Source organism: Bos indicus x Bos taurus, chromosome 10 (assembly GCF_003369695.1).
Source record: "Bos indicus x Bos taurus breed Angus x Brahman F1 hybrid chromosome 10, Bos_hybrid_MaternalHap_v2.0, whole genome shotgun sequence".
Lineage (NCBI taxonomy): Eukaryota > Metazoa > Chordata > Mammalia > Artiodactyla > Bovidae > Bos > Bos indicus x Bos taurus.
The window spans coordinates 52,204,390-52,228,955 of record NC_040085.1 but is presented as its reverse complement, the minus strand read 5'-3'; the positions used below and the strand labels follow the sequence as shown (position 1 = coordinate 52,228,955).

General features: G+C 41.3%; 1 protein-coding gene across 4 annotated transcripts in view; it reads left to right on the top strand.

Annotated features, from left to right (window-relative positions):
• Positions 1-4,473: 4,473 nt before the first annotated feature.
• The window catches only part of MAPK6 (mitogen-activated protein kinase 6), a 34,079-nt gene continuing 13,986 nt past the window's right edge, over positions 4,474-24,566 (top strand). Inside the window, exon 1 of one of the 4 annotated variants that reach the window (XM_027553998.1) lies at positions 4,474-4,633. The gene's annotated coding sequence lies outside the window, so the exon portion shown is untranslated. Of the gene's footprint in view, positions 4,634-5,199; positions 5,301-17,775; positions 17,866-24,566 lie in introns of those variants that run through there. The other 3 variants (XM_027553995.1, XM_027553996.1, XM_027553997.1) reach the window with 3 other exon arrangements.

Below are 24,566 nucleotides of genomic sequence, written 5' to 3'. Positions count from 1 at the left end.
AGAATCAATTCTTCGGCATTTAGCTTTCTTTATAGTCCAACTCTCACATCCATACATGACCACTGGAAAAACCACAGCCTTGACTAGACGGACCTTTGTTGGCAAAGTAACGTCTCTGCTTTTTAATGTGCTGTCTAGGTTGGTCACAACTTTCCTTCCAAGGAGTAAGCGTCTTTTAATTTTATGGCTGCAATCACCAACTGAAATGATTTTGGAGCCCAGAAAAATAAAGTCAGCCACTGTTTCCACCGTTTCCCCATCCATTTCCCATGAAGTGATGGGACCAGGTGCCATGACCTTTGTTTTCTGAATGTTGAGCTTTAAGCCAACTTTTTCACTCTCCACTTTCACTTTCATCAAGAAGCTTTTTAGTTCCTCTTCACTTTCTGCCATAAGGGTGGTGTCATCTGCATATCTGAGGTTTTTGATATTTCTCCCGGCAATCTTGATTCCAGCTTGTGCTTCTTCTAGTCCAGCGTTTCTCATGATGTACTCTGCATATAAATTAAATAAGCAGGGTGACAATATACAGCCTTGACGTACTCTCTTTCCTATTTGGAACCAGTCTGTTGTTCCATGTCCAGTTCTAACTGTTGCATCCTGACCTGCATACAGGTTTCTCAAGAGGCAGGTCAGGTGGTCTGGTATTCCCATCTCTTGAAGAATTTTCCGCAGTTGATTGTAATCCATACAGTCAAAGGCTTTGGCATAGTCAATAAAGCAGAAATAGATGTTTTTCTGGAACTCTCTTGCTTTTTTGATGATCCAGCAGATGTTGGCAATTTGATCTCTGGTTCCTCTGCCTTTTCTAAAACCTGCTTGGACATCTGGAAGTTTACAGTTCACGTATTTCTGAAGCCTGGCTTGGAGAATTTTGAGCATTACTTTACTAGCGGGTGAGATGAGTGCAATTGTGTGGCAGTTTGAGCATTCTTTGGCATTGCCTTTCTTTGGGATTAGAATGAAAACTGACCTTTTCCAGTCCTGTGACCACTGCTGAGTGTTTCAAATTTCCTGGCATATTGAGTGCAGCACTTTCACAGCATCATCTTTCAGGATTTGAAATAGCTCAACTGGAATTCCATCACCTCCACTAGCTTTGTTCGTTATGATGCTTTCTAAGGCCCACTTGACTTCACATTCCAGGATGTCTGGCTCTAGGTGAGTGATCACACCATCATGATTATCTGGGTCGTGAAGCTCTTTTTTGTACAGTTCTTCTGTGTATTCTTTCCACCTCTTCTTAATATCCTGTGCTTCTGTTAGGTCCATATCATTTCTGTCCTTTATCGAGCCCATCTTTGCATGAAATGTTCCCTTGGTATCTCTAATTTTCTTGAAGAGATGTCTATCTTTCCCATTCTGTTGTTTTCCTCTATTTCCTTGCATTTATCAATGAGGAAGGCTTTCTTATCTCTCCTTGCTATTCTTTGGAACTCTGCATTCAAATGGGAATATCTTTCCTTTTCTCCTTTGCTTTTCGCTTCTCTTCCTTTCACAGCTATTTGTAAGGCCTCCTCAGACAGCCATTTTGCTTTTTTTTTCATTTCTTTTCCATGGGGATGGTCTTGATCCCTGTCTCCTGTACAATGTCATGAACCTCCGTCCTAATTGATGACATTTTAGATTTGTTGGAATAAGATACATAATCAAAACACAAGTTTCACAAAACAATGTTTTTACTCTATGTTATAGGCTATGCTCTCTAGTTTTTTCTATTTCATTAAGAAAAAATTTCAGATCTTAATCCACCAAAATGACTTCACTATGTTTGGCAGTTTGAAAAACTACTGAGAACTTAAACTTTTTACAGCCACACAATAGAGTTAAGAACTAAAACTGACTACATTGACTCTACAACCCCAACATATGCTTAAACATGATTTTAATTTCAAGAAATTTCTGCCCCAAAAGATGAAGTGGCAAATAACTATTGCAGTTTCAAGACCTTCCTCAAAGTCCATTTAACTGAACAACAAAGAGACCTAGCCTTCTTCAAGGTAAACAGCCCCTCCTCCATAATATTACTCTTGGGTTTATCAAATAACTGTTGACTTTTTAAGGTTTGCTTCACAACTCTTCCCTAGGTCTACTAATCCAAAGATTTGTTGTTTGTTAAGTCACTCAGTCATGTCTGACTCTTTGCAACCCCATGGACTGCAGCATGCCAGATTTCCCTGTCCTTCACCATCTCCAGGAGCTTGCTCAAACTCATGTCCACTGAGTTGGTGATGCCATCCAACCATCTCACCCTCTGTCGTCCCCTTCTCTTCCTGCCTTCAATGTTTCCCAGCATCCGGTCTTTTCTAATGAGTCAGTTCTTTGAATCAGGTGACCAAAGTATTGGAGTTTCAGCTTTAGCATCAGTCCTTCCAATGAATATTCAGAGTTGATTTCCTTTAGGATTAACTGGTTTGATCTTCTTGTAGTTCAAATATTATATCACAAAATTTAGTCTTATCTCAAACATGCTTTCATTGAAAGACCTGTTTTTAACCCTAATTCTCTGAAGCTTTCCTACCCTTGACCTCTTTCTCTAAGATGCTACTAAAACTGTCAACAAATTTGGCTATGCTTGAGCAACAGGTTATTTCAGTGGTCTTTGACACATTATAAGCTAAGGGAAAGCACAGTGCTTCTTATTTATTCTCTACCCTCTCATCACTGCGGATGGTGATTGCAGCCATGACGTTAAAAGATGCTTGCTCCTTGGAAGGAAAGTTATGACCAACCTAGACAGCATCTTAAAAAGCAGAGAAATTACTCTGCCAACAAAGGTCTGTCTAGTCAAGGCTGTGGTTTTTCCAATAGTCATGTATGGATGTGAGAGTTGGACTATAAAGAAAGCTGAGCACCAAAGAACTGATTCTTTTGAACTGTGGTGTTGGAGAAGACTCTTGAGAGTCCCTTGGACTGCAAGGAGATCCAACCAGTTCATCCTAAAGGAGATCAGTCCTGGGTGTTCATTGGAAGGACTGATGTTGAAGCTGAAACTCCAATGCTTTGGCCACCTGATGCGGAGAGCTGACTCATTTGAAAAGACTCTGATGCTGGGAAAGATTGAGGGCAGGAGGAGAAGGGGATGACAGAGGATGAGATGGTTAGATGGCATCACCGACACAACAGACATGGGTTTGGGTGGACTCCAGGAGTTGGTGATGGACAGGGAGGCCTGGCGTGCTGTGGTTCATGGGGTCGCAGAGGCGGACACGACTGAACTGAACTGAACCCTCTCCTCCTGGTGTTCAAACACTGATGGATGGGGGAGGAAAGGTGTCATGAATTTCAGAGGAGCTCCAGCAGGCAGAGCAGGGATGTACAGTGGTCAAAGAGAAGGAGCTCTTATTGCAGAGAAGTGGCATTCACAAATAAGAAATCCTGTGGTTAGGACAACCCTTCCCTTTTTCTTGGTTTTATCTACTCACTGTGTCCTCTTCACACCTGTTATTCAAATGGCATTATTTTAAATATAAAAAAAAATAAACCATTCAAACTCCATCCCACTCACTTAACTTCAAGCTAGTATGTGAGCTTTGAAGTGGTCTTTGCCTCCAGCTTGAAGCTTGAGGATGCGCATAATAATGGATATCTGATTGCCAAACGTTTGGTTCTCACCAGAAATGGTGATTCGGTTACTGAAAAAAATGCTGACCTGCGTCTCTAATTTAATAAATACCTACTACATTTCACACAAATACTGGAAGGCTTCCTGGATTCAATCAGCCATACTAAAATAAATAAATAAGCTTTTTTTTGTCCTAGTGGGCCCAAGAAGGTACCAATCTACATTTCCCACTTTTCTCACTGTACACTCTTGTCCAAATTCTACGCTTCCCTCAGACTGGCTTAGTCCCAGTTCCTGCAACAAGCCAGGTGTTCCCCTCCTCCATGTCGTTGCTCATTCTGTTCCCTCCGCAGGAACAGCCACCCCCACCCCCCCACCCCCGCCTCCCCGCCACCTCCTCTAGTTTCACGGGCTCCTTCTCATTTGGCTGAAAGGTCAGCGGTGGCAACCTCATTTAGAAGCCTGTCTTAGCACTTGACCTTTAACGCGTTTGCCTTGTTCCTTGGCTGTTGCCTTCTAGTCCATCCATCTTCGGGTCCAGCTTCCTAATTCCCAGGGGATGGGGAAGTCCTGTTCCTCTAGGTCGTCCAGTCCCATGCACGTAGTAGGTGCGCAGTAAACGCTCACAAAGAGTTTGACCACTATGTGCTCTAACCCTGGGTCAAGTAGCAGAGCGAAGAGTGCCTGTCTGTTCACCTCCTTGCCAGCTCCCTAGCCCAGCCCAGCGCATCAGACCGGAGGCTGGGGACAAGCCCGCGTGCTTCTCTTGCCGCCCCCGCGGCGCGAGGAGCCCAGTCACGGGCGTTGGAAATTCCGGCGCGTGCCGGCGCGCTGGGCCGGGCGGGGGCGGGGGAACCCGTGGAGTGAGCCTGTGACGTACGGGGGCGTGGCTCCAGAGCCTCCGCCCCCTCTTCCTCGCCCTCTCTCGCGGGTCGGGGTTACATGGCGGCGACTGCGGCAAAGCGAGAGCCTCGGAGACGCCGCTGCCGCCAGCACAGCCGGAGACCTGAGCCGACACTGGGGGCTGTCCGTGGGCCCCGCACTCCCTCGATGAGTCGGAGAAGTCCGGTAGGTATATGTGTGTGCGTGTGCGGGGCGCGCCGCCGGGGCGGCTCAGGAGGGCGCCGCGGCGGGCCCGGTGGCTGAGCCGGCTCTCTCCTCCATTGTGTGTGACCCTCCGGCGGCCGTCGCTCAACAAAGGCGCTTTTGTTCCTTCTCCCGCCCGCCCTCGGCCCGCCCGCCGGCTCGCTCTCTTGGGCCTGGCCGGCGCGTCCTCCCGCGGGCCGCCGGCGGCGGGCCGGGGTCCCCGCGTGGGGCCGGCAGAGCGGCCGGCGCGCCCCTCCCACCCGGCACGCCCCTCGCGGGCCGGGGTGCCGGGCCCAGCAGTGCGCGCCCGCCTCGGGCCCGGCTTGCCGGCTGCCTCCCGACCGCTTACGTCTGGCTCCGCAGGTTCGAAACCCGGCCCGGCCGGCGGCGGGCTGACGCGGGGCGGCGGCCGGGAGGGGTGACCCGCCCCAGCCGCGTGAGGTGGCGCGGAGTCTAGCCTTCCTGGCACGCCGCCTTTCGAAATGCTCCCGCGTCTCCTCCCCCATCCGACTCCGGTGACTCGGCCTCAGCTGACTCCGGCCGGGCAAAGTCTCCCAGTGCACTCGGCACATTGCGTAGCGCGCCGGTCACTCGACTCGGCGCGGAGCCCCGAAGTCCTCTGCCCGAGTTGAATCTGGCCGCTAAGGAGGTACAGAAAAACTCCTCCAAATCGGAATTCCTAATTTCTTCCCCCTCCCTTTACTACAGCCTTGTCTGAGCTGCGTTCGGGACGCGCAGCGGGGGTGGTCCTTGAAAGTCCCCAAATGAAAACTTGTTTTGTCGGTTCACTGAAAAAGAGCTTCCTCGCTTCTCGGTGCATTTTTCTCTGACTTGGTGAGGTTTGTTGAAAAGTAAGGATTTTTTTGGTCGCTTTTTGTTCCTTGATTGGTAAGACTGGTTCAGGTGTTAGGTGGGAGCGTTCCGAAGCAGGATCTTTTCGATTCCTTTCCTTTTTATTTCTACCTTTGCTCGCTCATTGGGAAAGGTCCACTAACGTGAGGTACTGCATTTGCAGCACAATTAGTGTTCTTTTCCTTCATCGCTAAAAATGCCCTCCAAAGTCAGTCTGAGTTTTTTTTTTTTTTTTTTTTTTTTTACAGATACAAGGTGATTTATCAAAGGAAAGAAAAATTAACAGGGGACAAAATAGAGCGATAACAGCTTCAGAGTACTTTTCCGATTGTTTGAGTCGTCTAGCCTTGTTATTTTTTAAAGCTCTGATTGGACGCATCCTCTCTCTTGAACGTTGGGGAACTGAAATGGAAAGAGTAGTCTAATTAGAAGATTGAAGGGATCAAACAGGAGTGGGCCCTGAAAGGAAATTGCCTCTAGAGTTTCTTCGTAGAATGTCAGATACTTATGTTTGAAATATGCTTGGTAATCGGTGGCAGAGACTTTACATTTCTTGAATGGGTAGTTGTTCAGACATGTTTAGGAAGGGCTTGCTATGTGCCAAGGAGCAGAGAGTCCTTTCACATATATGTGCTACATCACTGAGTAAGAATTGCCTTGTGAAACTTGTAAAATTGCTTATTGGTGTCCTGAATTCAAGAATTGCAGTCGTCTAGGAAATATACCAGATTTGAGCAGGAGGTGTTTTAATCACCTAAGAATTACTGTTAGAAAAAGAGCTCTGGGAAATGGAGGATTATTTATAAAAACCTTTATGACCATATTTTGTAGTTCAGTTATTTGCAAAAGAGGATTAAAAATGTTTGCTACTTTCTGTGATTAAGAAAGAATCCAGAGAAGATTGATTTGAAGATCAGTTAATTTTGCGATAGAAAAAGTACGTGTTCTAATGACAAATGTTAGTACTAAAAGTGTTGCAGCATTTTGCATAAGTTCGTTTAAACATCGTGAGAATTCATAACTGAGAAAATAGTAAGGTTTGCTGACTCAGGGTACATTGCTGAAGGGGATGGGGTCGGGTAGGAGGAAGCTTCGAAGTGCTGCAAGTTTTGAGTTGGGTGATGACTCATCCTGCCCACGGACTGCTACGTGGCCCTTTTTTTTATACACTATTTTTTTTTTTTTAATGATAGGCTAAAATGCTCCTGTCTACATTATAATTCTCTATCACACAGAGGAGCCACAGATTCTCTAAAAAAGTAATGGCTTCTGAAATTGCATTTTAAAGGGATATCTTATATCCTGCAGGTGGAATTTGGTAACATTTGTTGAAAAGAAAGGTAAAATTAATTGCTAGTCAGTTGGGGCAATGAAATATTTGATCCTATGGGTTGGCCAAAAAGTACATTTGGGTTTTCCTGTAAAATGTTAGGTGAAAACCGGAGGGAACTTTTTGGCCAGTGCCACAGCAGTTCCTTGGCTATTGATGAGAGAGGTTTCTTATGGATTTTTTACAGATAGTACTTTTATGGTATAGATAGAAATTAACCTTTTTGTTTTCATTGGTAATGTAAAAGTTAACTTTGTACTATCTAGAAATTAGTTTGTGTTGTAAAACTACAGCAGTGTTTAATCAGATAAAGCTCTGAACATGAGCATTTCACTCTGGTGGAATTATATATAGTGCTTTCTTCTTTTTTCTAATCTATATTAATTTAATAGACTATAATATATAATAATTTAAAAGTTAAAATAGGTATTGTTATAGGCACTATTTTTTCATCAGTCCTTTTCTTAGATAAGCTGATTGTATAGTTCCAAATTTAAGATTTACATTGAAATTTGGTAATAAAATATTTTGACTGATTGTAGAAAGCCATTGTTTAGCAGGTTGACCTAAAATAAGATTGAGAAAAATGGGGATTGAGAATAACAATGTGTTTTAAAAGTGAGAAGAAAAACTCGCCATTCTCATATTTTTCTTTGTGTATACTATTTATCTTCTCAGTGATTTATTTGAATGGTTTTGTGGGCAGTAAAGTGTATTAATGTGAATTAAATCTTTGAAGAGATTTTGGAAGAACATTGCATGATTTATATAGGGGAACTTTAATAAAGTTTAGATAAAACTTTAAAATATACTTCCTACTAAAGTAAATATAAAAATACAAGTAGAAAGTATTAAAGACTTTCAAAAGCCTTTTAGAGGTTGAACGTGTATTTCCAGTGTGTGTTTGTGTTTTAAGAATGTAGGTAATTACCTGTCATGCTTAATTCAGAATTTATAAACTGGTTGTGTTAGTCTGTCTTCCTTCTATGAGGTATTGACTTATGAAATGATGATGAGCCTCCCTGTTGCTTTCCAGTTCTGTGTTTGCATTGCCCACTTGAATTCTGTGTTACTTTAGGGCCCCTGTTAAAATAGAACATGCCTCAATAGTAAATTCTTTGTAGCATTGTTGGCTTCCCACTGTCAGCTCCTTTAGCCTGTTTTGTGGACTCTTAACGTTACCCTATAGCCTGCTAGAGATACGGAGATTTTGGTTGGTTTTATTGCTCAGTCCTGATTGAGACTTTACAAAAACAAAAATGTTATTGTAGTTACTGGGTTTTTTTCCCCTTAGGAGTTGCTTTTCATGTGGAACTGATTCCTTTAAAGTAATAGTGGCATGGGCAGAATCCACCAGTGTTTTTTTTCCTTCTGAACTGCATATTTGGAAAGTGTAGTGTATCCCGTTTGATACTTTTTAAAAGGTTTATCTTACATAACATGTCTACCTTTTAAATCCATTTCTGAAAAAGTATACAGAGATTGTAGCAAACGACATTTTCCCATTGATTTTCATTTAAATTTGATGTCTTTTTCATAGGGAAAAAAATTTATTTCAGGAAAGATACTGTCTCTTCAGAATGTGAGAAATCTTATGTGCATTTAATTCTGTACAACCATAAAACTATAAAATGTTAGTTTTTACGGAGGAGTTATGGACATTTTATCTTCCCCCAGGTACATCATTTTGACTGCTCAAGAAACTGAGGCCCAGAGTGATCTAAAATCTTGGTACAGGGTGATTTCTGGACCAGTAGTATTAGCATCATTTGGGAATTAAATGCAGAATCCTGACCCCATCTCAAGACTTATTTAGAAGCTACAGTTTAACTAGATTCTCAAGTGATTCAAACGCATGTTCATTTCTGGCAACACTGCTAAGTGATGCATACATAAGTTGCTCCGCTGGTTAGTGACTGATTTGGAAAACTCAGGTCTTCTGAGTTGCTCTTTCCATTGACCCTCCTAAAAAACATCAAAAGGAAGATTGAGAATCTAATCACTGTCCAGTAGAACTTTCTGTGATCATAGAAGTATTAGTATTTTACTCTGTGTTGTCCAGTGAGATAATCACTAGCCACATGACAGTTGAGCATTTGACAGGTGGCTAGTATACCCAAGGAACTGAATTTTTAATTATATGTATTTCTAATTAATTTATTCTGCGCTGCATGAAGTTAGTGGCTACTGTATTGGACAGCACATATTTAGATGATCTTTGCCCACATTAAGTTTAAAATTATTTGAGCTGTAATTTAATAACTGATTAGGCTTAATTTGGGATTCCCTGATGGCTCAGATGGTCAAGAGTCTGCCTGCAATGTGGGAGACCCAGGTTCGATCCCTTGGTTGGGAAGATCACCTGGAGAAGGAAATGGCAACCCACTCCAGTATTCTTGCCTGGAAAATCCCATGGATGGAGGGGCCTTGCAGGCAACAGTCCATGAGGTCACAACAAAGTCGGACAGGACTGAGCAACTTCACTTCACTTAAACTTAATAATTTCCTCCTAATTTACAAATTGGAGTGATGGTAGGTTTCTAACTACCTACATCCCTAAAATGCCTAGGTATTAGTTTAGTAGTTATTATAAAGCAATGCCAATTTTCTGATATACTCCTGTGTTCAATAGTGTAGATAATCTAAGCTGCTGCTCCTGCTAAGTCACTTCAGTCGTGTCCGACTCTGTGCGACCCCATAGACAGCAGCCCACCAGGCTCCCCCGTCCCTGGGATTCTCCAGGCAAGAACACTGGAGTGGGTTGCCATTTCCTTCTCTAATGCATGAAAGTGAAAAGTGAAAGTGAAGTTGCTCAGTTGTGTCCGACTCTTAGCGACCCCATGGACTGCAGCCTTCCAGGCTCCTCAATCCATGGGATTTTCCAGGCAAGAGTACTGGAGTGGGGTGCCACTGCCTTCTCCGAATCTAAGCTGCAAGAATATCTATTTCCCCGTTTGTCTCAAACACTTGGATTTAAAAATATTAAAAATAAACTGTTAGGGACTTCCCTGGTGGTCCAGTGGCTGAGACTCCACACTCCCAATGCAGGGGCCTTAGTTCAATCCCTAGTCAGGGAACGAGATCCCACATGCCCCAACTAAGAGTATGCGTGTCACAACTGAAAATCCCAAAGGCTGTAACTAAGATCTGGTTTGGCCAAGTAGGTAAATATTTAAAATAAATAACCTGTTAAGTAAGTGTTCCTTAATTATCTTATGGATAGCATTGAGGGGACAGTTTTTGCCTCTGGCGTAATATCTCCAGGTTTTTTGGCAGTTGTCGATAGCTGCCAGATTGATCTGCCTTTTCTTGTGTTATTTCCAGGTGTAGAAACATTGAGTGGTTCTTAACCTTCCACCTTATGCAGTGGGAAGAGTCTAACCCTAGAGTAAGTCAGAGTGACCTGTGTCCAAATCTTGCATGATTTTGGTGAACTTGCTTTATCTTTTGGAGCAGTGCTCTTGTTTGTAAAATGAGACTTAAAAGGTGGTGTTTCTGAGTAACAGAAATAGTTTTTTACTTAGAAAGTGTGTGTGTGTACTCAGTCATGTCCGATTCTTTGTGAACCCATAGACGTAGGCCTCCATTCTCCTCTGTCCATGGAATTTTCTGGTCAAGAATACTGGAGTGAGTTGCCATTTCCTTCTCCAGGGGAGCTTCCTGACCCAGGGATCAGACCCACATCTCCCACTTCTCTTGTACTGTAGGTGATTCTTTACTGCTGAGCCACCAAAGAATCCCCACTTAGAAAATGCCTGGCACTTAATGGACACTCAGTAAATTTGAATTACCTTCCCTTTCCCTTGTTCTCAGCTTCTTACAGCCTGTATTTAGTTTTATGTTTAAGATTCTGATTTTAAATCTTGTTGGTTCCCACCAATTACATGACTTCTTGCCTTGCTTCATTCATGTATATCCCTAGTACATTCCTCCACTTGTGCTCTAAATTCCTTCTCTTGATCTTTTTTTTTTTTAATATTTTTTTGATGTGAACCATTTTTAAAGTCTTTATTGAACTTGTTACAATATTGCTTCCGTTTCACCTTTTGGTTTTCTGGCCAAGAGGTATGTGGGATCATAGCTCCCTGACCAGGGATCGAAGCATCACCCCCTGCATTAGAAAGTGAAGTCTTAACCACTGGACCACCAGGGGAGTCCCGTTCTCTTAGCTTCTTAAGGACTCGTCTCTTGCCTGCCTCATGAATTTTGCCCCTTCTATTGGACTGTCTTTGAAAAAGTGAAAAGTAAAAGTACCAATCCAACTCTTTGCAACCCCATGGGCCCCCTGGAGCTCTCCAGGCTCCTCTGTTCTTGGAATTATCTAGGCAAGAATACTGCAGTGGATAGCCAATCCTTTCTCCGGGGATCTTCTTGACCTAGGGATCGAACCCGGTATCTTTATTGATATACAAATGTGCTATAGAGCTATACAGTAGCCACTAGCCACATTTGGCTATTTAAACAAAAATTATCAGTTCCTTAGTCATGCTAATTATATTTTACTTGCTTGGTATCCATGTGTAGCTATTGGCTTCTGTACTGGACAGTGTAGATATAGAGTGGAAATCTCTTACAAACCCTCTCCTGATTCCACATTTTTCTCTTCTAGCTATTGCCTCATTTCTCTAGTCTACTTTGAAGCATATTTTCAAGAACTATCTTTGTGTTCTCGTTCCACTTTGCTTTGTTCTTCAACTCTAGACTTGTGTCACCATCTCACCACTGAAAGTACTCTTAAGTCAAGGTTACCAGCGATACCATTTACCAAATCCATCTTAAAGGGTCTTATAGCAGCATTCAGTATTGTTAATAGTTTCCTGCCTATTCACCTGCTTCTCTTAGTTTATGGGACACATATTTTTGTTTTCCTCCTACTTCACACCTTGTCATACATTAACAGGCTTCTCTCTCCTCTCCTGCCTCTAAGTATTGGCATATCCCAGAGGTTGGTCTGGGCTTCCCTGGTAGCTCAGCTGGTAAAGAATCCACCTGCAGTGTAGGAAACCTAGGTTCGATTCCTGGGTTGGGAAGATCTCCCTGGAAGAGGGCATGGCAAACCACTCCAGTATTCTTGTCTGGAGAAACCCCATGGGCAGAGGGGCCTGATGGGCTTCAGTCTTTGGGGTTGCAAAGAGTTGGACACGACTGAGCGACTAAGCACACAGAGGTTGGTCCTGGACTTTCTTCCTCTTCTCTTAGTTCTGTCCATAGATAGTCTCATTCAATTTAGTTTTTAAAATATTATCTCAGTTCATTCAGTTCAGTCGCTCAGTCGTGTGTGACTCTTTGAGACCCCATGAATTGCAGCACGCCAGGCCTCCCTGTCCATCACTAACTCCTGGAGTCTACCCAAACCCATGTCAACTGAGTCGGTGATGCCATCCAACCATCTCATCCTCTGTCGTCCCCTTCTCCTCCTGCCCCCAATCCCTCCCAGCATCAGAGTCTTTTCCAATGAGTCAACTCTTCGCACGAGGTGGCCAAATTACTGGAGTTTCAGCTTTAGCATCATTCCTTCCAAAGAAATCCCAGGGCTGATCTTCTTTAGAATGGACTGGTTGGATCTCCTTGCAGTCCAAGGGATTCTCAGGAGTCTTCTCCAACACCACAGTTCAAAAGCATCAATTCTTCGGCGCTCAGCTTTCTTCACAGTCCAACTCTCACATCCATACATGACCACTGGAAAAACCATGGCCTTGACTAGACGGACCTTTGTTGGCAAAGTAATGTCTCTGCTTTTCAATATGCTGTCTAGGTTGGTCATAACTTTCCTTCCAAGGAGTAAGCGTCTTTTAATTTCATGGCTGCAGTCACCATCTGCAGTGATCTATTTCCCATGAAGTGATGGGACCAGATGTCATGATCTTCATTTTCTGAATGTTGAGCTTTAAGCCAACTTTTTCACTCTCCTCTTTCACTTTCATCAAGAAGCTTTTTAGTTCCTCTTCACTTTCTGCCATAAGGGTGGTGTCATCAGCATATCTGAGGTGATTGATATTTCCCGGCAATCTTGATTCCAGCTTGTGTTTCTTCCAGCCCAGCGTTTCTCATGATGTACTCTGCATATAAGTTAAATAATCAGGGTGACAATATACACCTTTGACGTAGTCCTTTTCCTATTTGGAACCAGTCTGTTCCATGTCCAGTTCGAACTGTTGCTTCCTGATCTGCATACAGGTTTCTCAAGAGGCAGGTCAGGTGGTCTGGTATTCCCATCTCTTTCAGAATTTTCCACAGTTGATTGTGATCCACACAGTCAAAGGCTTTGGCATAGTCAATAAAGCACTATCTACATGTGAATAATTATCAAATATATGTTTCTGGTTTAAATATCTCACCTGAATAGACTTAATGTGTCCAAAATAGAACTCCTTCTCTTATAGTGTTATCCCAGTCTCCCCCATCTCAGTAATTGGCACCTAGGAGTTATGCTTAAAACCTGTTTCCCTGTATCATCCTCCATATCCAATCCATCGCCAGGTTTTCTTGGTCTCCAGAATATTCGGGTTGTCCTGGTTTTCTTCCTCATTTCTACCAGCCTGGTCTCAGTCGCCGTTATCTCATGTGGCCTGCTGAAATAGCTTTTAACTGGTCTCTGCTTTCACTTGACCATCTTCTTCAGTGCATTCTCCTCCCAGTAGCTAGAATTATCTTGGAAACATGGAAATGCAACCATGCCAGTTGTCTGCTTAAAATTCTTCAATAGCTTTCTTAGTTATAAAATTCAGAATCGTGCCTCTTTTTCGCATCACTCCCTGCTCCCTTTACTAAGGACACCGTCAGTACACTGGCTTCTTTTCTTTTCCTCCAAAATTCCAAGTTACATCCTGATCTAGATTGTATTTCTTTCCCCTCTGTTTGGGATCCTCTTGTTCCATCTCTTAGTAGTGCTGCTTCCGTTTACTATTCGGGTTACAGCATTTTAGATGGCCATTTCCAAGCCACTCCATCAGAGCACTTGGCCAAACCTGAAGTTATACTTACTTGTTGGTCTTTTCTCATTAGAGTGTAAACTGTTTGGAAGCAGAAGAACCTTAATTGTCTTATTCTCCACTGTGCCATAGAACACTGCTTGACACATGCCAAGTGCTCAGTAAATTTTTGTGCACCTATAAAATGTTTGGCTCCCTTAAATTTCTGAAGGGAAAAATATGTTAAAGATTGCATTGTAGTCATTGTAACATGATTCTGAACTGAGTTTTTTAGCTCTCTGTACATTATTGGTACAGTTGCAAAAACTTAAATGGGATCTGAGTATTAGGTGGTAATACTATGCCAGTGTCAATTTTCTGATTTTGATGATTGTATTCTGGTTATGCAGAAGAATGTCCTGTATATAAGAAACACTAGGGTTGGGAAGAAAGGTACAGTGTACTTGTCAATAAATTACATTACTATTAGAAAGAAGATCATGGGCTTTGGACTGAAACCTGAAGTTCAAATTCTGGCTCTCAGTGTGTGTGACCTTTAATGCATTATTTAAATTCTCTAAAAATCTCAGGACCCATTTTGCAGTGTTGTTAGGAGGATTTAGTGTAAGAGTAGTATGCTTCATATATAATACATTCTTAGGCTTTCTGTTGTTCTATATTAAAAAAAATCTATTCTCATGTTCAGTGCTGTGATTTCCTTTATAATACAAATTTTTTCATTAATTGCTTTTATAAAAGCTGATAATGTAAGATAAATATGTACCAGATAATGTTATTTATATCCTCAAGTTAAAACTTTTTGAACTGTATTCCATAATGTAGTTCTTAAATTCTTAAAAACTGTATACTTTTAAGTTATAAAGTAGAGCCTCTAAAAATTATTTCAATTAAAATATGTGGGAAAAATAATAAAATATGTGTCTTTGTCTTGAGTAACATGGTAAATTTTTATCTTCTTTGAAAGTGTCAGTGAATCTGTGGTATTTAAATGCTAATGTATTAGTTTGTATTATTATTGATGTAAAAATTACACAAAAACTGCCTAGGAAAATGAATCATTACTTACAATTGGTGATTTTAGTTTTCTCTTTTTCTTTCCCTTCACTCCCCTTGATGGGATATTATTAAGTAAACATAATGACCAAAAAGGAACTTTCCAGGTGGCTAAGTGGTAAAGAATACATCTGCCAATGCAGGAAATGCACGAGATGTGGATTTGATCCCTGGGTCAGGAAGGTCCCCTGCAGAAGGAAGTGGCAACCCAGTCCAGTATTCTTGCCTGGAAAATTCCATGGACAGAGGAGCCTGGCAGGCTACAGTCCGTGGGGTCGCAAAGGAGTCGAACACGACTCTTGACTAAAACAGCACATACAGCAACAGATGACCAAAAAGGGAGAAGGTGTTTAAGGATGACCCCTGAGCCTTTTTATTTTTTTCAGTCTATTTTTCACAGTTTATTTTCACAGTCTATTTTAAACAGTATAAACTACTTCACTAACACTGCAAACCTTAAGACCGCATGATTCAGGTCACCCTCTTGAAACACACTGTGCTCTTATGTTTTACTTCTACATATGCTGTAACCCCAATACATTACTACTTTTGCTTTAAACAATCAATAGTCTCTTAAAGACATTTAAACGTGTGGATTGGGTTGTTTTTTTTTTTAAGGCTTTTTGCTTTTTCCAATTATTTATGCTTTCTGTAGATCTTCCATTTGGTTCATCTTCATGATAACAAACTTCTTTTAGCATTTCTTGTAATGGGAATCTGTTGGACAAATTCTTTTCATTTTTTTCTCTTTGAAAATGTTTTTGTTTTGTCCTTTTTGAAGTATGTTTCCCTCGATGTAGACTTCTGGGCTGGTTGTTTCTTTCGACACTTGAGAGATGATGTTCTGTTGTCTCTAGCTTTTGTGTTTGTCTGCCTTTGTTCCTATTGTTTTTCCCTAGTATATACTTTTTTCTCTTTCATAGTTGCTTTTAAGAGTTGCTTTTGACCTTCCCGCTCTCTAACTTTCAACAGTTTATCATGTGCCTAGATTTTTCTTTGTATTTATCCTGCTTGCAGTTCATTGACCTTCCAGGTCTGTGAGTTGATGTCTTTATCAGTTTGGGGAAGTTTTTGCCCATTGTCTCATCACATACTTCTGCCCTGTCAGCTTTGTAAATCATGTCAGCTTTCTGAACTACTTTTCAGCCTTGCTGCTGGCTCTTTGGATTGCTTGGACATTTTCTTTGATTTCCAGTACCACCTCCGGTTTTCTTTACATCAGGTTTTTGCCCATTTTCTTAGGAAGAGTATTTGCCTTATACTTGCGTGCCTTTGAGGGATTTATCTCATACTTCGTGTCTTGACCTCCACCTTGAGAGGGGCATCTGTCTTGGACAAAATGGATACCCATATGCTTCATGAGGTTTTCTCTCAGCTTTTCTGACTTGGCTTCAGACTTGTACTCTCAGTGAAGACCCGTGGGGAAGGATTGGCAGGTAGGGCTTGTAACTGGGCTTCCTCTGAATTCTAATCTGTTACCTGAATCCGCGTGCGGCAAATATCATTGTTTATAAATTTGACTGGTTTCTTCTTCGTCCTGTTAGTGGAAAATATCTTGTTCTCTTGCAACTTTATGAGAAATGAGAATAACCATGGTCTCTTGTGTTAGGAAGGGCTTGATATTTTCTAGAGTTTAGAGTTCTTTGCATCCTTAGCTTTCAGGTATATTTCTTAATTACAGTTCTGTAGCTAAGAGTCAGACACGACTGAGTGACTTCACTTTCACTTTTCACTTTCGTGTGTTGGAGAAGGAAATGGCAACCCACTCCAGTGTTCTTGCCTGGAGAATCCCAGGGACGGGGGAGCCTGGTCTTTGGGGTCGCACAGAGTCGGACATGACTGAAGCGACTTAGCAGCAGCAGCAGCAGCTTACTCAGTTTATCATGGTTTATCGGGAGAGAGTAATGGTGTCTTGCAACTTTCTGCATTTTAATCAGAAGTGGAAATCCTGAGTCTTTCACTAAACTTAAAATATTTTGGAGCTGGAAGAAATCATGGAGTTTAGCTACATCATTTTCCTGATGAGGAACTGAGACATAGTAATATGAGAGGCTTTGATTACAAAGCTAGTTTCGCCACAGATCCTAGACTAAACTTCAGATCACTTTATTTCGTGCTTCTTTGTTTTTAATATGGGGTTGGTGACATCAGATGAGAAGTTTTCAGCAGTATCAAACTGCTGAAAGAGACTTACGCTATTTTTTTTTTTTAATTTGGCCGCATCAGGTCTTAGTTGCATCACATAGGGTCTTCGTTGTGGCTCACAGTCTCTAGAACTCAGGCTCAATTGTTACGATGCCTGGGCTTCATTGCTCCATAGCATGTGGAATCTTCTGGGACCAGGGATTAAACCTGTATCCCCTGCATTGGAAGGTGGATGCTTAACCACTCGACCATCAGGCAAGTTCCTACTTACACTATTTTCTATCTTACAAGCTTTCTTGTTTAGGTTTGGAGAAAATGAGAAACAAAGGAGAAAAGATATTCCAGAAAAGCTATATGCCATTCTGAATAATTTTTTTTAAAAATTGGGCACACTTTTAAGTAAGCATGTGATTGTCTCCATTTGGTGGGGGTCCAGACATGTTTTATGTGGCCTTGAGCAGTGGAACCTTCTTCAGACCCTCACCAGGGTTAGCTCAGAAATGACAGCTGTTGTATTTTTGATGCCAGTCTGGAAAGCTGTGGTGCTTTCAGATTCTCCTAACATGGGATAAAGAACAGTACAATCAGAGAGTACTGGCATGATCTTCCATATCTTCACAATACCCACTTGCCAGGCTAGCAGGACTTTTTACAGAGTCCTGCTCATCTGGTTATATAGGGCACTGCTTCAGTGGTGCAGTCCCTCTCCACTACCTCAGCAAAACAAACTAGGAGCTATAACAGAGCTAACGTTTTTCTGTTTCTCCAGTCCAACTGGGTTGAAATCAATTGCTTTCTTCGTGTGTTGGCAGACCTATATGTTCACCATAGGGTGAGGCTCCTGAGCTAATGCCTGGAAAGGAAAGCACCGTATCTGGAGTCATCACCGATGTTCCCACATGGTAGGTCAGAATGTGATCAAATTCTGAAAAATCTGAGGGTAGAGCTTGTGTTCTCCAAAGCTTTCTATGTTATTTACATTAATTCATTCAGTAGTGTTTAAGGTGCCTACCATCAGGAACTATGCTCAGAAAATGTCAGTAAAGGTACTTAGTCCCAAACCTTTAAAAATAGAACTGCAGCAAGGGGGAAGGGAGTGGTGCCCTAGAAAATGAAGATTAGAGGATTTGAAGATTAGAGGGTAGATTAAATGAGATTGGGGATGGATGGCAAAAGACAAAGGAAGGAAAATGCTATGGAAAAGAGAAAGCAAGCCTAGTGGACAGAGAGAAGTCTACTACAATGGAATCTACTGCAGTGGAATACAATGCTCTAGGAGTACGTGCTCCATGAGGCTTTTTTTTTTTAAACTATTTTGATCCCTTCTATACTTGAATGCCTAAGACAGTGCCTGGCATTTGATAAGCACTCAAGGTTTTGTTGAATAAAAATGTAGTGGATGGATGGAAGAATTGAAACAAACAGTGAAAGCTCTTAAAAACTGCTTCTGGGCCATTTTGGGATGGCATTTCCCTACTGCATTGAAGTTGGTGCCACCATGTGACCTGCTTTGGTCAGTAAAATATGAGTAGAAGTGAAGTGTATGATTTGTTGGATGAAGGTTTACGAATCAGTGGGGCGGCCCAGGTGGATCAGTGGTAAAGATCCTGCCTCCCAGTACAGGAGATGCGGGTTCCATCCCTGGGTCAGGAAGATCCCCTGGAGGACATGGCAGCCCACTTCAGTATTCTTGCCAGGATAATCCTTAAGACAGAAGAGCCTGGCGGGCTACAGTCCATGGAGTTGTGAGCAGTTGGACGTGACTGAGCACGCACGACGTTACATATCAGTGAGAGATTGTCATTTCTTTCCCTCTGGTACATTGAGTGGCTGTGATAGAGGTGGTATAGCTCCTTCAGGAGTTTGAATAACAGCTGTTTCACTTGTTGCATGAGCCAGGTTTAAAAGGTCTTTTTACTCACTGAGGTTTGGGGGTTATTTGTTACTGTAACACTGTATAAGCTGTCTCTCGACTACTATAGAAATTTGTATTCATTTTTGTTTGGTTGGAATCGTTAGATTTCCAAAGGTACTTGAAGAAGGCGGCTGCCCAAGTGTCTTCTGCTTATATATTTGCCCCAGTGTTTCCTTGCCATTGGTTAGGAGAAGAGTCTTGGAAATGACGGCTCTGACAGGAGGAAGATAGGAAGGGGTTGAAGGGTTATTAAAATTATTTTAAATTTTCCAGCCATAAATTTGTAGATGGGATTGTGTTTAATGTTTTCTGTTAAATGTTTAATGTTAATTTTATAGCAATTTCAATCACAGTTCCACCATTCTGGGCGTCCTAGTATATTAAGTGGGAGCAAAACCTAGTCAGGTTAGAAAACTTGTACTGTGCTTTCATAGGTCATAGACTTTTAGAATTGGAAGGGTATGCCTAGCCGCTGTTAACGGAGAAGGCAATGGCACCCCACTCCAGTACTCTTGCCTGGAAAATCCCATGGATGGAGGAGCTTGGTGGGCTGCAGCCCATGGGTTCACTAAGAGTCGGACACGACTGAGCGACTTCACTTTCACTTTAGAGATCGTGTGACTAGTTTATCTAATCTGTAAAGTTCTGATATTCCAATGTGAGTACCTAGAGTAAATAGCAACTAGATATGAGCATCAAAATAAACATATGACGTTTATCTTATAATGGCCTTTTAAATGGTTGAAGTCCCTAATGTTAAAATGCATTTAGGCAAAGGTTCAGACAATTTAAGAACAGAAGTTAGGACTAGAAGTTTTTAAAAAACTGGTTACTTTGTTAGAAGCTATGTAAGCATCCATCTTTGAAAGTCTGTCTCTGTAGCTAATGGTAGTTACTGATAGCAGGCAAAAGCCCCTTAGGCTTTGATGCTTAAGTGTCAAGGTCCTCCCTCTCACACCGAGTTCCTGAGATGATTCACTGACACTGGTTTGCACTTCCGACCTCCTTGAGGCCCAAATCCTGAGAGGGGTCCCTGATAACTGTGGGCTACCCTGCATTAGGAGTAAGAGCTTTGTCAGGAATGCGTATAAGCAAGCAGTTAAGCTGTAGTCTTTGGCTTTCTCTGCCCTAGAAGCTTAGTAGCTGTGATGAGAGCTTGAGAACATGATCTTAGGGAAAGGTGAATTTGCTATAACAACACCTCTCTGTGCCAGGGTTAGGAAATCGTCCTAGGTGAATGTAAGTAGAGCTCAACCTTTCCCTTCTCTCCAAAAGTAACTGAGCTTTGGCTGAGATGTGAGGCTGGCTGAATGCCAGTTAACTCAGGTTACTCGGTTGACCCTGGAGAAGAGCTAAATAGGCAAGAGCTGGTGAGGGGTGGGGGTAAGTGAGTGAGTGAGTGTGATCAGGCCAGATGACCCAAGTCAGCATTTAACCTGAGAAGCAGCAGAATAGAAGATGGAAGGGAATATCAGGCAAGTAACCTTTATATTTAAGGCCCTCACCTCAAACTTGTACTTGCTGACACTTACCAAGTTGTTCATGGGTAAGAAGGGAAAGAAAATCGAATTTCTGTAGAATGTGGAAATGAGGCTGCTGCTGCTGCTGCTAAGTCACTTCAGTTGTGTTCGACTCTGTGCAACCCCATAGACGGCAGCCCACCAGGCTCCCCCGTCCCTGGGATTCTCCAGGCAAGAACACTGGAGTGGGTTGCCATTTCCTTCTCCAATGCATGAAAGCAAAGTGAAGTTATTCTACTGTCTTTTTTATTTCTTTCTTTTGTGTTTTATGACTTCATACACTTAGGCCTGACTTAGAGTACCTGCATTTCTCTTGGTGATGGAGTGAGCTAAGTGACAGAAAGCAGGAGGCAATTTAGGGAAGAAAAAGCTCGAGGCAACATTTGTGGCTAATGTAGTTTCAGGGAACTATCTTGTAAATGTTGGAAGCTGGTACTCAGCCTGGCTACACAGAGAGCTTTTACTTCCATGTTATGGTGAATCACTAAAAGAAGACCACAGAGCCAGCTTCATTCTTATAAATCATTCTCTGCCCTTCATTTTTATTTACCAAATTGTTAAAAACAAAGCAACATCAACTTAGCTAATTAAAACTTAACCAGTGATCTCTCTCCAAGCAACACAGTATCAGCACTCAGATTAGTAGGAATGGGAAACATTTGGAGACATAGAAATTAAAAAGGTGGTGGGAAGGGTCATTTTAAAGTTACTGTCCTGGCTTGGTTTTCCCTTTCTTCCCTTGAAGTGTGTAGAAAGTGCAAAAGGAAGGAGAACTGCACATCTTGAGTCTGAGCCTTGAACTTTGCTTTTATGAAGTTAAACATGATAGATGGTGGAGAAAATGGTATAAATGAGACATTTCTAGAGGTTGTTGAGGTGGATGGAGGATGCACTGACCAGTAATCTGCTGATCCAGTTTACTTGCAGTTGCATGCCCGATGACTGCTTGGTGGATGTGAAAGATGGAGGTGATTGGACAAGATCAGGATTTGAAATGTAGCTGCTGTAAGGGTCATAGTGATAAGGAAGAAGCTGTTTTCATAGTCACTAAGGAGGAGCATGGGAGGCCTTTGGCTTTTTATGGCTTCCAGAGGCGCATATCCTGACTGCTCTAATTAGGTCAGATCACCCAGTGTCTAGGCTCTCACAGCATCCTGTACTGCTTTTTCCCTTCTGCATTCCCTTTTTTCCTATTGTTGTTTGTTTCCAGCTGTACTATAAACTTCATGAGGGCAGGGGTCAAGCCTATTTTTACTTACCGTTTTATCTGCAGTGCTTAGGATGCTGACAAGTACATAACACAATTTGCAAATACTTGCTGAATGGAGGGCACTGAATTGGAAGCATTTACTAGATCCACTTTATCATACAGAGGTATGGCATTACCTCCAACTTACTGATTAAGGTGGGCTTACTTTTCAAGCTCCTGGATGAAAAGGTGCTAAAAAGCTTTTGGTCTAACAGATATTGAAGGACTTTGAAGACTACTACTCACAGAGCAGTGAGGCGACTATACAGGCAAGCACTCCCCAACCTTTCCTCCGCCACTCCTCCATCCCAGTTTTTTTTATTGGTACAGTCCTCACTGTCTGGTGGAATTACAGTTTAGTTGATAAATATTACATTCTTTCTTGAGATTGTGGTCTCATATTTCTGTAAAGTTTGCTCAAGGCTTTCAGTATAGGCATCATCTGAGTCTGTAATGAGAACTCTGTAGCTCTCAGCCTAGGCACAAGCTCTTACCTTCCCTGAAATGAATTTTTACCCATTCTTTACCCCTGTAAATGATGACCAGTGTCTTTGAGATTTCCGAAAGGGCATTCTCATCCTTACATTTGTTTCTGGTCTGTAATGCTTCTTGATCTCACTGAGATTGAAAGGGGCCCCATATGGATGGAGGTCTTGAGTCTGCAATTCATCCTCTGAATGGAGTTTCTACTGTGATACTTTTCTCATGAATGACAGTGGTGGTGTTTTAGCGAAGCGTTATTTCTGCTTGTCTCTGATTGCTGTGTTAGTGAACTAGAAGCTTATGAGAGTACTTAGAGGTTTTAGTATTATGTCAAGTCTGTTAAACAGACATAAAAATGTACATTTATCAAAAACTTAAAACTTGACTGATCTTTAAGGAATTGTCTACATCAGGGCAAGAGGGGTCATTTATCTACTTAGTTTCTGAGTTATTCGTATTATCAGTTTCTCACACAGTTATTTTTCGTATTTATGGATCTCTCAGAATGGAAGATTTGCTCAGATTGAAGCATATGCTGTTACCTTATTTTTCAGGATCATATATTTCCACATGTGAAGTATATAGAAATATGAATGAAGCAGACAGGGAAATAAGGTAGATTCCTCTGTTGTATAGAAGCTTCACCACTGTGAAATAGCTGATGTGTTTGGTCCTAGCAGTTCTTAAGCCACACCTGAAGGTGATTGCAAGTTGTCATGTCTTCAGGTTCAGAATGGACAGCTTTATTTCATTCACTGATAAAAGTTTCTCCTGCCTTTAAATAATTATAATTAGCTCTTTGAACCAAGGATTATTGCAGCTGTCCTATTTCCAGTCCTTTCAGACTCATTGAGAAAATAGCATTGTATATGCACCTATACTAGCTTTAAGGTCAAAAGTCAGCAACAGGAAGCCTTTTCGTTTAAGGGTCTAGGCTGTATTACATGCTTATAGGCGTGTATTAATATGTTTAAATGAGCTACTGCATTGGTCTCCTAGTTGCTTCTGGAACATGAAACAAATGCTCATCTTAGTGTATTTATTTATGCCTAATAGCTTTTTGATGTTTTTACTTTTTTCCAATATTTTATGATAAATTTATTTTATTTTGATTTTTTAAAACTTTTTATTTTAAATTGGAGCCCCCTCTGTCTATAACAATTACTTCCACATAACATCCTTAAGGCCCACCCACCTCCTTACTTCCTCCCTTAGAGCTTTGCTCCAGTAACACCTTATCAGAGAGGCATTTCCTCACTACCCTCTTTGTCTCTTTTTTCTATTTTATTTTTCCATACCACTTATTGCCATCTAATATGTGTTTTGCTTTTTGTCTGCCTATGTTTCCGCCTGTAATATGAACTCTTCATTTACATTCTACCTAACTCTATAACATTCTAATAATTTGTCATACTTCAGTTGTTTTTTAAAAAATAACACATTAAAGATTGGTTGAAGCATGCTGTGTAATCCCCCCGCCCCATTCTTGTTTCTTCCTTCATTCCTAAGGTGATTATTATCTTTAATTTGTTATTTATCAATCTTATGTTTTTATACTTTTGCTACATCTGAATGTACGTTAAAATAGCTTGATTTTGCATGTTTATCCACCTGCTATAACTAGTTGCAGCATGCATGTTTCTGTATGCAGTTTGCTTTTTAAATTTAGTATATATTTGATGATTTCTGCCATCTTCATTTTTACTATTATATAGTAGTTCACTGTATGACTATAACTCATTTATTCTTATTGTTGAAAGTTTAGGCTGTTTTTGTTATTTTGCTATTCCAAAAAAAAAAAAAAATGAACATCTGTATATCCATTTGTAAGCACTTATCTAGGGAATTTTCCTTGAAGAAAAATTGCCAAGTCATAGGTATGATATTTATTTATTTACTTATGTATCTACTTAATGCCAAATTGTTTTTTGATGTTCTTACTCTTTCCCAATATTTTATGATAACTTTATTTTGTTTTAATTTTTTATTAACTTTTTATTTTAAATTGGACTATAACTGATTAATAATGATGTGATAGTTTAAGGTAGACAGCAAAGGGACTCAGCCATACATGTACATGTATCCATTCTCGCCTAAACTCTCCCCTCCTATCCTGGCTGCCACATAATGTTGAGCAGAGTTCTCTGTGCTGTACAGTAGGTTCTTGTTGGTTATCCATTTTAATTATAACATTTTGTATACATATCAATCCCAAACTCCCTAACTGTCCCTTGTAAACTCTCACCATTTTTGTAGGAAAGTTCCTGTTTTTCTACATTCCTCTCCAGACTTGATATTTGCAGTTGAGACACTTCATTCAAACTATTTTTCCAATCTGAAATATCATCTTCATGAAGTAATTTGATATTTTTGATCATCAGTGAAGTTAAACATTTCATAGGCTTTATTCATAGGTTAATTCACTGTTTAAGTTCA